Here is a 13141-nt window from a genome sequence, read left to right as displayed (position 1 = left end):
GGTCAATTTGTGTTTATTTGATAAATCTAATTAATGCTTGGCCTCGGAGTCCAGCCGACCAGCCGACCAGCCAACCGGCTAGCCAGTCCGGCCTTCGTCGGTCCGTTCGGTGGCGGAAAACGTTCTTCAAAACCTACCAGCCAGCCGGACACCGCGGTGTCACCATTTACGAACTGGCTGACCGGATGCAGACCGAAGAAAGCTGCGCGGCCCGGTCGAGCAGGTTCTGGGCCGCTCCGGTCCCGGTCCCAGTCCCAGTCCGGTCTCCGCAATCGCAATCGGGAATGTCAATCATCGGTGCACCATAACGGCTACCGGAACCGGTGATCGGTGTCCGAACAGGGGGGGAGGGGGGACCTTGGCGCATCATATGCTAGCGAAGCGATGATTAGAAACACAATCCGTTTTCTCTTTCGTTTCACCGTTTGGGATGATGGACAAACGGACAGAAGTCACACGCGATCGCTGCCCTGGCGACTGGCCAACGGAACGGATCGGATGTACCAGCATGTTGGGGAGGGGGAGGATCGAAAGTAGTTGTAGTTGTAACATGGTCGGCTGCGGGAGTTGCGAATCCAATTTCTCCGACCATAGGTGGAGCGATTCGATTTCATTTCGATCACAACAAGGACAGAGAGGGAGGGTTGGTTGGCTGACGAGAAACGGGCTGATCACGGCACCGTTTTAAGGGCGACGCCAGGAGGAAGGAGCGCGGACTGAAAGCGATAGTGAGAAGGTCTCTAGCGTGCGAACACAGAATCCAGTCGTCAACGTGCGGATACTCATTTCGCGAAACTAATTATCTTCCACCCAGGGGGGCGGTGGGTGGGGGGGTGGGTTGTCTCCTCCATTTTTCCCTCTCGACGATCGTCCTGCACAAGATGGCGTTAAAATGGATGAACAATGATTGGAACACTGCCAACAACAGTATGCAAAGTGCAAACAGGTTGATCTCGACCTCTAATGGCGATCGATCTTCTCGAACTCTGGAATACAGAACTCCAGCCCCAGCGGACACGGGCTGGCTGGCTGGCTCGGAAGTTGTTGCGGTTTTTGCGGATTGCGGTACACGCGGGATTCCGTTTAGGCCCCCGCGGGGGAAGCGAACTGGCACACCTGGGGTGGTGGTGGTGGTTCCCATTAGGACGGCCCATTAGGTACAGCTATTCGTGGTAGCTCTGGGTCGATTTTTTGAGTAGGGGGTTGAGGAGAGGAGGGAGGGTTCTGGTTTCGCACCAGAAGCGGAGCACGACGGAGCTGCGCAAAATTTCGGGATTTTCCAGCGGCCACAAGTGCAATACCCTTCCTTGTGGCCACATTAATTGCTATCATTTCAATCGATTCAACCCAAACCCGATTACCCGTTCCCGTGGGTTGGTTTTGTTGCTGTTTCTGGTGCTGGCCAGTTGTGAGGCCCGGTCAGTCGATATGGCGATGTGGGCGCGCGATCGATTTAATCGAAAGCAGCTCGTCGTTGCGAGCGGAAAAAGGGATATGCTCAAGGTTTTCAGGTTAGTTGCAGTGGTCATATGCTCAAGGTTTTCAGGTTAGTTGCATAACTGTTGACGGTAGTGCTGCTGCTGCTGCTGGTTGTTGGTCGACCTACAAAACTGGAGCGCAATAACCGCTGGCAAACCGATCAGTGATCGCAGATCACAGCCTTGCCAGCCTATTTCCTGCCTGCCAACCTGCCACGAGGAATGAAGGGACCATTCTTGCGGCTACAGGAAAGGACTGTAAAGAGTACAGTGTAAAGTGGTTTTCAAATTGCATAAAAGTTTTTTTTCAGATTGATGATGTGATCCAAATCAATTGGCTTCGGTCACTTGGACCTGCTCTGGCCTAGCCTGGTTGGTATTTATGAACCATTTGAGAGTGTCTTAAGTTGTGTTATCATAGCACCGCGGTAATGATCCCACAATCCAGTTAAACCGCATCTAATGCACCGTATCCGTGCACACGACTACTTATTACGCGGAGCGGAGGACCATCATTCTACGCGAACCACACGATCAAGACAAATAGTCGATTCCGCGATCGCGATCGATCGATCATTAGCAAACGGGGCAAAGACAAAACAGCTGGCCTGACGACAGCTACGAATGGTGCCCCCGCTCGCCATAATGGCGTTGCACCAATCGCGCTGGTCCCGTTACACCAGCGAACATAATTATGCTGCGCATAATATCGGTTTCGTTTTCACCGAACCGAACCACTGCGCGGAACGCGCTCCCGAGTGAAAGTCATCAGCGGCGCTGCGGCTGTGTGGTGAACGCAACGCACTGTTTGCCGGCCATTTTATGCGTCTAAACGTCCCTAATTAACGCAATCCACCACGCCGTGGCGTGATTGTAACGGGGGTTTCCTCGTGTGCGCCATTATCGCTGCAGCGATCGATCGATCGTTCGATCGGTCGGATCGTGTGAGAAGCGTTCATTCGCTTCGCTTCGCATTCGTTATCAGATTCTCGCGATGGCTCGAAACTCGAATGATTTGTCATGGGGTCACTCGTCCGTCCGTCCGTCCGAAAAAAGGGGGACCGACACACTCCAAGCGAGCGATTTTAACCGTTCCGTTCGATGCCAGAACTTTCAAAATTGGATCCAACATTCCATTCTCCAGCTTCTCCAGGAGTCACACCAACTCCGGTTCGGTTTTCCTGCGTAATTACTGCAAGTTCCCTGTCTTAAAGCGTGTCTTCCCTGTGAACTAACGTGTGTGTGTGTGTAACGGTAGTCACCGTGTCGCCGGGACCATGGTTCATCGAATCTGGCGATGCCGGTCTTACGCAACGCTCCAACAACAATCTGTCGATTGAGCAATAGCTCATCAATCATTGGTAACTGGGCGCTGGGTGCTGCTCCTGTCTGTTTATGCTGACCAACTGGGCTAGCGCCCAGTAAGGGGTCTGCTATCGATGAGGCCGATGTAGCTGGTTCGGAAACGTCTGGATTGCCTCGAGGCTACCAGCCCAGAGGTCCCAGTTCCCAGCCGCCAGTACCGCCATCACGTGGCAACAGCAAATGGTTCGATTATGATAATATATCTAATTGATTACCGGCTCATTTGAATATTACATTCGATCGCCGGCCCAGCGCCACACCGCCAGGTTAACTGCATCATGCATGGCGATCGCACCAGGAACGATCACCGGTGCCGAGAGAGTGGATCGCTTGCACGAGCGCATGGGTAAAGTGGATCAGTTTGTGACAGGCGTGAAGTCATGATCATCGTCTTCCGGCGCCCTGCATCTTGATTGGCCTGGTCTCCCCCCCTTAAACCCAACCAGCAGTCCCTCTGGTGCGATAAGCAATCGCAATCCCAACGGAACATCATCCGTTACGGCGATGGCGATGGCGCTGGTTGTTGTGGTCACTTTGTGTCTCGTTTCGCATCGCCAGCAGAGGCGACGGTCAGCATCATCTTCTCCTTCATCTGCAGCCTCTAATCTCACATAAACGGTGAGCAGCTTAAACACATTTTAATTAATTACGAGAAAATTCGTTTCCGCTTTTCGGAGAGTGGCGAGTAGGTGAGAGGGCATTGGACATGATGCCAGGAAAGTCTGTCGTAGCTGTGGTCGCTTTAGTCGCTTACTACCTTTTTGGGGTAGTTGGGCTTTGCGGTTAGGTGTTTCCCAATTTTCCAACGCGATTCCGGTCGCCGTGAGCCGAAAGAGGGCTTCGGTGCTCCAGTGTCAACCTAGCTCTGTCGCAGCTGATCCCAAAACGGTGGATCACGGTCAATATTTTATCATTTTTGGTAACATTTTGCATTTGTGTATAGGGTATGTTATCGGGAGCAATTTCTGCTCTTGTATATCTAGCGCTTTTACTTACTTAATTACTTATCAGGTGCTACAACGGACGAGCGATCTTGGTTTGCCACAGAAGATTCCGCCACCGCATTAGTTTTTTTGGATATTAGCTTTTAGTGCTTCAATATTCTTCGGTTTGCTGCGATACACCTTATTCTTCAATTAGCCCCACAAAAAGAACGATTAATTTCAATGTTCATGAAATGGCATAGCCGAACGTTTCAGAAAATGGCGTACTTGTTCGAACCGGCTGAAAAATAACGGAGTTATTCAGATTGTAAATAGTTTGTTTAGATGCGCACGCTTTATATTACGATTTTCTTGCTTTCAAAGACACTTTAGAAGATCAGTTCTCCGAGTCTCTTTTTAACCAATTTTTCAACAAAGTATGTAAAAATTTGATGTAAACAGAATGTCACCGCGTATGTCGTAAATAAATTACTGTTTACTAGTTCACAAAGATCGCTCGAGTAGTTTTGATGCTACGATGAACACCGACTTTGAAAATGTTTAGTTTTGGACTTTTTCCCATTTGTTGTATCTTTAATAAGTATTCAAAATCGAAACATAAAATAAAATACTATATTTTCGACATAACGATTTGACGTTTAGTACTGGAACACACGTAATTTAAGAGAGAAAGAGAGATTTGATCCACAATTGACAACCAACAACGAATCACTTATAACGGTTCCTATGCAAAACTCTTCAAAACATCCTTTCCACAACACTCGCGCTCTTCCGGCAATACCAAGCAGATAAAACCTAAGCGTCGACCAGAGTCGACTCGGGATCGAGAGAAAATGGCGACAAAAGATGGCACACATGGGCGCCACAATCCAGTGACCACGGGGCTACTGGCAAACGGGAGCACACTGTCGCCGCCGTTTGCCGAGGAAAGGAGAAACCGGCTACAGTTGACTATCGTGTCCGCTGCGATGAAATGCTTTCTCACGCCCTGATCCCCCCAGCCGGACCGGGCAGCATGGCTATGGCTTCGAGCCGAGCCATACGATAGCCATGACCAACCCAATAGAGGTCCCAACACACATTGTTGCAAATATGTAGGCAGCCAGAGCGCATCGATCGCACAAATTGCCCAGCTGGCCACAGGTAATTCGATAGTCTGGCCCACAACAACTAGGGCTGCGAAAAACAAAGCCCCAAACGCCATGCCATGTGTCCCCGTCCGTTGTCCATCCCGTGTTCATCCTGCCGGTGATGCGATGCGTCGACCGCTACCAACCAACCGGGCCAGTGGGTTGTGGTCATTTTGTACCATATCATATCATATGGATACGGTCTGGGCTAGAGGTGATCATTAATCAGACTACTATTTGTGCGCATTTGGTTACAATTAGACAGCTGGCTGCCTGGCCACCACTCCAACGGGCCGACGATGAAGATGTACTGTAATTAATCTAGTTTACCACTAGGTTTGCCACCCGGTGGCGGGCGGGCGGCCGGCCAATGTTTACCGATTGTACCAGAAACCGGTGCGAGACCGGGGACGGTCGGGGTGGTCCAATTGCTTTGATTGCCATATAAGTTGGCGCCACAACCAGCGGGAGCGGCGAGACAGAACGGGAATTTGCAACATTGTTGTCGTTGCTGTTGCAGATTACGGTTTGAAGAGCCGAGCGGTCGGTTTTATCTTGTTTATTTTTAGATTCTTGATTGACAGCTTTCACAGCTTTGTGATTGCATAATGATTACGGGCACCGTATGCGACCGATAACCATAACGTTGCAGCGCGTCAGTTCCTCGCTTCACCGAGCATTTAAGTCTTTTGTGCATTTGGAGAATTAATTGATGGAACAATATGCCTGTTTGAACCGTCTGTTTACCGTTACCTGCGTAACGTGTGGCCGTTCACCGGGGCCAAACCGAATGCCATCCGCACTCCCTGTTGCCTACTGGGGTTCGTTAACCTTCCCATTCGTTCGGCCCTCCAGGTGTTAATTAGGTATGTTCCGGCATTTTTGTTTTTTTTTTGTTAGGAGTTTCACGCGTAATAATATGTTCGTATTCCTCCCAGGAAGGCCGGAGAAAACCGAGTGTGAATCAAATGTTCTAACCAACACAACCTTGACCTTCAGTACGGTACATGGGAGCACCAACACGGTCTACCGGCATTACGTGTACCGCTGTGGCGGCAAACTGATTGATGGTCTTTGAATGGGTGCCGCGCACACAGTACAGGTTTCCCTTTCGCTTTGACGAAAGCTATCAAAGCTATTTTTTTTTGCCTTGTCCGGGTTATTTTATTTTTTTTGTTTTTACTCTTCTACCGAGTACAGAAGAGAGAAAGATAGAAACGATAGGCATGGATAAGACGCATAATATCCACCATGTTTAGGCCGGCAATGATACCCCCGGCATAACGTGTGCGCGCACGCCCGTGCAAGTGTTTCGGTTGAAGTGTTTAATTGGACACTTGGCGATGAAAGTGTTTGGCAGCAAAAGAAACCCCAACCCTGCACCGACCACCGACTGCAATTCCCTTCTTCAAGTCCGCGCTCTCTGCTCGAATGGAGAAGGGGACACGGAAGGCAAGAGCAAGCAATTTGTGGGCGATAATGAAATTATTTTATTACATCTAATAACATCACGGATAAGTGATGGTGCGCTGTAATCACACGGACTTGAAACAGGCAACGACTAATGTGCTTGTAGGGAAATGAGTGAGAGAGAAAAGCGACCGAAACCGACACGATGCGAAGCGAAAGTGAATTTTAAAGACAGAGTTTACCGCGGGACCGGGGGAACTCCCGTGAAGCCCGTGACGCACTAGCCAGCGTGCTTGAAGCGACCGCCAAGCGGCTTCAAAAGGCTCTCTCTCTCTGGATGGATGGATGGCGATGAAGATGGTCCACGGAGCCATTATCTCGTGGCCGTGTTCGAGTGCCTCTCAACCGAAACCGAGGAAATTAATCTGCCACTTACCGGGCCATGGCCGGGACCGGGATGGTTGGATAATTGAATGCCAAAGCGGCGGCAGCGGCCACCATCGTGGCAAACGCAACACCGCCACCGGACTCACTCTTTCGTGCATTTTTGGATGAAATTGAAAAAGGCGTTAAAAGCGCAATATGAATGATTAATGACGCGTCTAGGGAGCATAACTCCGTGAACAGCACAAGTTCGTTTCTGGTAGCATCGGAATTCCATGTTGGGCCAAAAAACGATCATCCCTTATCTCGTCGAACGAAACAGCAGCAGCACGAAAGCCGCATTGGCATTGCAGTGGCTGCCATCGATCATCACAACATGGCAAACATGGTGCCGGCTTGCATCCCCATCGTGCGGCATGATCAGGATCCCGCATGATATCTCAATTATTGCTTTCGGCGTGTAGCGTGTGGTAAAAAGTATTGATCATCGCGCTGTCATGCTGCCGATGCACAATGCGCTCGGTGGTGTTGCAGCATAAAAAAAAACCACGCGCTCGATCTCGCGATCGATCGTTCATGCGTTGTGCGTGCGTCTATGTGATGGCGACGCAAGAAGATTTACGCATCACTGGCGTGGATGGCGTGGATGGTGTGGATGGCGAGGAGATCATAAAAAAGCCAGATACAAATGCTGCCGACAGCATACACCAGCTATCAATAGCAGCAACTCGCGATGAAGATGGTAATCGAACCGAGCCAACCAACCGAGGCGTGCTTCCGTTTCACGCGTTCACCGACGGGGCCACGGACTAGAACCACTAGAAGGAATCGTCGGCCGGTGCCGATGATGACGCCGGCGCAGGTAAGCGATTAATAATAATTATTTGTTATTTATTGCGCGATCGCGATCGATGATCGCTGATCGCCTCCGGATCCGAATTAATCGGAACCCCTCTGCTACTGGTTTCTACTGGATTCGTTCTTCGTTTAGAACTTCCCGTTTCGTTTTTCTTTTCTTTTTGTTTATTCTACGATTCTCCTACACAACCAGCGAGCGCAACAATTGGTGCAAACTGAACGTGTAACCATGAGCATGAGTGAATTGAATTAATAAATATGCTGCTCCCGTCGCCACCGCCACCGATGCTCCGGTCGATTTGCTTCGCCAATTTATAGCGATGCACGCGGGATGGTGGGTAGAGCATTAATGCTACATCAAACGAGTTTTTCCAGCAGACCAGGAATCACCAAAGGGCTAGCGCCTACGAGACAATTACCGAGGGACGGAACCGATTCTGTGACGCGTTGTTTCATCCTTTCCACAAGAGGCTTCTGTCGTTGGTTCGCGCCCCAAGGACTAGGCCCGCAGGCCCAAGCCAATAAATAAATACACCCAATGATGACACTTGAACCAGCCACTCGTCGTCGTCGTCGTCCTGGTCGTCGCATCCCGCAACGTTTGGAATGCGACCAACAGAACGACCAACCGACCGGCCGACCGACCGATTATGTAGCCAAAAGGGTGGACAAGTGAATAAATGCTGCCCACAGATGGCAATCGCTGCAGCGGCACTCCACGGTGCAACCGTCCGGGCAACCCCTCATCCACGGACCCACTGACCACTGCCCACTTGGGTGGAGCAAAGTGAAAACATGAAAAAGTATAGCGCATCTGAACTGTTCTCGCTCCGTCTCTCTCTCTCTCTCTCTCGGTGTCTATCTTGTCCACCCATTCGGGAGGGAGCCTTTTAAGGAGGGAAGGCTGGGCGGTGGACTGCGCTGCGAGAAAACGGGAAAATGATCATTGGATATTATGTTCCTTTTCGCCCCGAAGGGAGGGGAATGGGAGAGGGGCAGGTATTGACGATCGGCGGAAAAAATGCGCCAGCAGCTGCGGTGAAATCGCAGAAAAATGGCAGTAAAATGCAGTGACAAACGGGTTGAAAAGGAGGAGCCGGACCGGACATCGGACACGCCGCCGGACCTTCCAGGCTCTGCTGGTTGTCCGCTAGAAACAAGTTAATTTAATTACCGATTGACAAGCATACCGAGCCGGCGTTATGCTGTGGCCATGAGGCATAAAAAGTGGGAGAATAACGAAATCATTACCTACAGCTACGAAATGTGTGCGCGGCGAACGGGCAACGGGCTATGATGGGCGTTGGCGTGCGAAATGCGTTACGGAATACATTATTAGCCGAGAGGTGCAATCGAATGCAATCCGGGCAACTATGTAGCGTTTTCACGGGAATGAAAAATGTGTCACACGGCATCGTACCAGCAATGGGATAGTAAGATGCGATCACGGTTAAAATTCTATTTGATTTTTTTTCCAATAATTATTCTAAAACAGCTACTTTCTGCGATAAAACGATCAACAAGTTATGGTGCTATCACTAACACTAAAGAACACTTGTTTCCGTTGATGATCAATTATCGTTCTTAGAGATTTGCCATACGAGATGACGTTTCTGTCATCCAATTATTAATGCTAGACAGATATGTATTCGTGCCATCAGAGGATAGCAGTTCTTATTCATTCACTAACCAAGTAACCAGCACCCTGTACACCTCGCACATCAACGAGCATCGATCATCGATCGGAGTGGAAGAAGAACTACTGCTGCACACACACACACACACACACACACACACACACACACACACACACACACACACACACACACACACACACACACACACACACACACACACACGCGCGCACACACTGCAATTACTCGACACAGCGACGGTGTTCCCTCTGTTCGTTCTCCTTGGTTTCGCATCGCATCGCGATCCATCATCATGAATCGGAATGATAATTTATTTGTAAAAATGGAATCTCGAGAGAGAGGGAGAGGGAGAGGGAGAGAGCGAGAGGAGAAGCAAGAGGAGGGCAGAAGAGGTACGATGCCAATGTTTGCCTATCACCGATAAGGATTGATTTGTTACTCGCTCGGACTCGGGGATCCCGGAGCCGGAGCCGGAACCCGCCATTCCCGCCCATACACACGATCGCCCCATCGTGGAATGCACCAAACGCAATCGAATGCACGCACGCACGCACGCTGGTACGCGATTCTCATGGTCCGAAGAGACCGAATCGATGCGATTTTGCGATCTCAAGATAAGATAATGTCATCGAGCAGATTGACACGTGTTCTACTGGCCTCTCCCCCTCGCCAGCCTACCAGCCAGTCAGCCATTTTCCGTTCTCATGAACGACTGCAACGAGGAAGACGAGGACCTCGACGACGACGACGACGACGGCGACGGTTCGCGAAGCCAATTATCATATTAAGTGTATCTAGGGTTGAACAATATTTGTGATACGAGAGACCCGGCACCGAGAGGGTGTGAGCGGCGAGCGTTTACCGTTAGAAAGCAGGAGCTGCCAGGATTCCCTTCTCTCGATTGGGGAGCATTCCATCTGGCCTGGTAGCAGTAGCGCGTCAAGGTACCTCCTCTCTCTCTCTCTCTCTCTCTCTCTCTCTCTCTCTCTCTCTCCTCTCTCTCTCTCTCTCTCTCTCTCTCTCTCTCTCTCTCTCTCTCTCTCTCTCTCTCTCTCTCTCTCTCTCTCTCTCTCCGGGGTGCATCCATTGTTGGCCGAGTAATTTTCCAAAAGTTGACCATCCTCTACTGAAGATCCCTTGGAAGAGACAGACGCTTTAGATTAACAACTGCCAGCTAATCAAAAATACCAATATATAGAGGCTGTTGCTGCTGCTCCTCCTTCTACTGCTGCTCCTTCGCGCTTCAGCAACGACCAGCTGCAAACCATTCGAAAGGGCCTCCGTCTGGTTTCCCTTTGGCCCCTTTGGATGCCGGGCCGGGAGAGCTCGACAGTCGACCCTTTTTGGCGCACCTCGCATAACCATAAACGATCGCTTTCACCCTCCACATGACGGAGCGGCGTGTCATCGTCGTCACTGAGTGCAGAGCAATAGCGTCGCTAATAGCGGCATACCACGCTCGCGACGCAACCAAATAACATGCTCTGGCCGCGCCACGCCACACCGATGCCGAGCCTTTTAACACTTTCATTGTTCAGACCCCGACCGAACGACCGATCGACCGACTGGCTTCTGACCAGCTTGTTCTTTTCCCTTTCTACGAACTGCCCTCTATGTGTGTGTGTGTGTGCTTTCACCCCATGGATCGATTTTCGGAACGGCGGAGGCCACTCCAACGCTCTAAAGTTGAAGCTGTTTTGGCACCAGCCCCGGAGTTGGGTTGCTCACTTTTCGCTTTTCAATAATGCGCACCTCGAACGCCCCCCGGGGGGGGCATCTGAGGATAGGACGACGGGCACAGGGCCACGGACTGGACAAGACCGGACTGGACCGGGAGTGAACGCCGGAAGGCCGGAAGCAATAGCAGAAGGGTCGTCGGTGGTAATTGAATATTACAATATTTTGAAACGTTTCGCTTCCCATTCATGGTGAAGCTCAAGGAGCGAAGGAGTCAGATCGTGACAGATCGTGGCCATTCCCCTCCGTGAGCGACAGCATCATCATTATCATCATCCTGGCAAACACTAGGTCTTGGCAAGTCCGTGTTCCCAGCGGGTTAAAGAGTGAACGCGTACTCTGACGGTTGCTTTGGTATTGGAGGAGCCGTTGGATCGAAGACAATTGAATGTCGCTTGATTTATGAGGTCGATTCCGTCCCTTTTCTTCCGCTTGCGAGCTGTTGATAGATCAGACCCCTCATTATCGTCATCATCATCATCATCTTCAGCAAAGTTCATCGTTTGTAAATCTGTTGCCTCTTTGCTGGCCAAACAAAAAGGCGAAAAAACACACATCTACTAAAAGAGTAGGTGCTGTTTCCTTAAGCACCGCATACACGCTTAAATTGTTCGCCAAACAACGAGTTGGGCAAACAATTACGGCTGGCCACTGTCGTTCAGATCGGGAAGGGAATTTATTCTTCAATTTTCTGAAGTGAAAAGCTCAGTTTTGAGAAAAAACCTTTACTCGGTACCATTTAACAGGTGTCAGCCTACTAAATGTTACAGTCAAATGTCTGACGCGCCCATTAACTCTCAAACAAGCCTCGTACAACGAAAAAAAAATTCGGTCTAACTCGATTTTGTTGGTTGATGTTCGTTCTACCATCGTTCAAATTGTTAGGCGATCATTTAAAAATATTATCATTAAAAAAACAGGCAAAATCAGACAAACAATTTAAGCGTGTATGGGGGGCTTTAGCCTCACGAATTTGTTTCCCAATTCCCCTGATTGTCTTAAGAAGCTGAGCTCATCCCGGTGAATGGGATGCACCAATGATGGATTTTAATAATAGTTATTTGAGAACTTTCTATCATTTGCAAAACCACCACCGCTGCTGCTGCTGCTGCTAATGCTCAACAAACAATCCACTTTTGAGGGGCGAGGATTTGCTGTGAGTGACGAAAAGGTAATCAATTTGGCATTCTAACACACAATCACCGTTTTCATCCGACTAACGAATCGAAGCGAAATGGATTTTGTGCAAATCACTTGTGTGTCCAGTAGTGTGTACGAGCGCCCCCCCCCCCCCCCCCCCTTCCTCTTGGCATGCTGTAATCGAGGTATAATGAGCGACATACACACCACACCACAACCGCACCACACCACAATGGCCACAATCTCACATCTCGAGCGCGAAGCTGTCCAAAAACCTGCTCCAGATTTCCCACCACGGTCTGTTAATCTCTCGCGCCTCGCGCACACACAAACCCTTTTTCCCATCTGCACACACACACACACGGGCGGACGGGTGCGCAACGGACCACCGATGGGCCAATTTGGTATGGCCCACTTGGGCGCGCGCGCAGACTTTCCTTTCAATTTGCTCCAAACCAACCAACCAACCAACCAACAATGGCCACACCGGTCCAGCCAACCAACCATTTTCGTCCCGGCCTAATTGAATATCACAATCCGCATGTTTCCCGGCGCCGGCAAATGGCCTGGCCCAAAGCGCCCAAAACGCCAAACAAACAAACGAAAACCGATTTCCGATCCCCGGGGCGGGCGCGGCAATCAGTGCGCCGTGATCGATCGTACGATCGAACGCTGGCTGTGTGTTTTTTTGGGTGGGGGGGGGGGAGGTGAATCTGGCAGGGATTGCCGGATATGTTTTGCGGGAATATTTTGCTCCATCTCCGAGCCACGGATCACGAAGAAGAACGGATGGAGCGGATGGATTAGCACCTGGAAGTCGCGACGATTGGCCCCCAGGGCGACAAGGGGGAAGGGGGTATTGGCCAAAGAGTGTTTCCCTTTCGTTCCCAAAGTCCTGTTGCGTTGATGAGTTGACGGCGTGGCGATGACATCGCGCGTTCATCGCACGTTTCGCCACCTTCCCCCGACCGGGACGGGACCGACCGATAAGCTGCTCCAATCCCTTGGCGAAAGGGAAGGACGGCGAGGACATCGATTGA

At 50.4% G+C, this 13141-nt stretch overlaps 1 protein-coding gene across 2 annotated transcripts in view; it reads right to left on the bottom strand.

Moving 5' to 3' along the window:
• Positions 1-13141, bottom strand: part of LOC125950988 (serine proteinase stubble) — a 99723-nt gene that overhangs the window by 38764 nt on the left and 47818 nt on the right. The gene's annotated exons all lie outside the window — the stretch shown is intronic.

This window comes from Anopheles darlingi, chromosome 2 (assembly GCF_943734745.1).
Source record: "Anopheles darlingi chromosome 2, idAnoDarlMG_H_01, whole genome shotgun sequence".
Lineage (NCBI taxonomy): Eukaryota > Metazoa > Arthropoda > Insecta > Diptera > Culicidae > Anopheles > Anopheles darlingi.
Note: the sequence above shows the minus strand (reverse complement) of the source record. Positions and strands in the feature narration are given on the sequence as shown.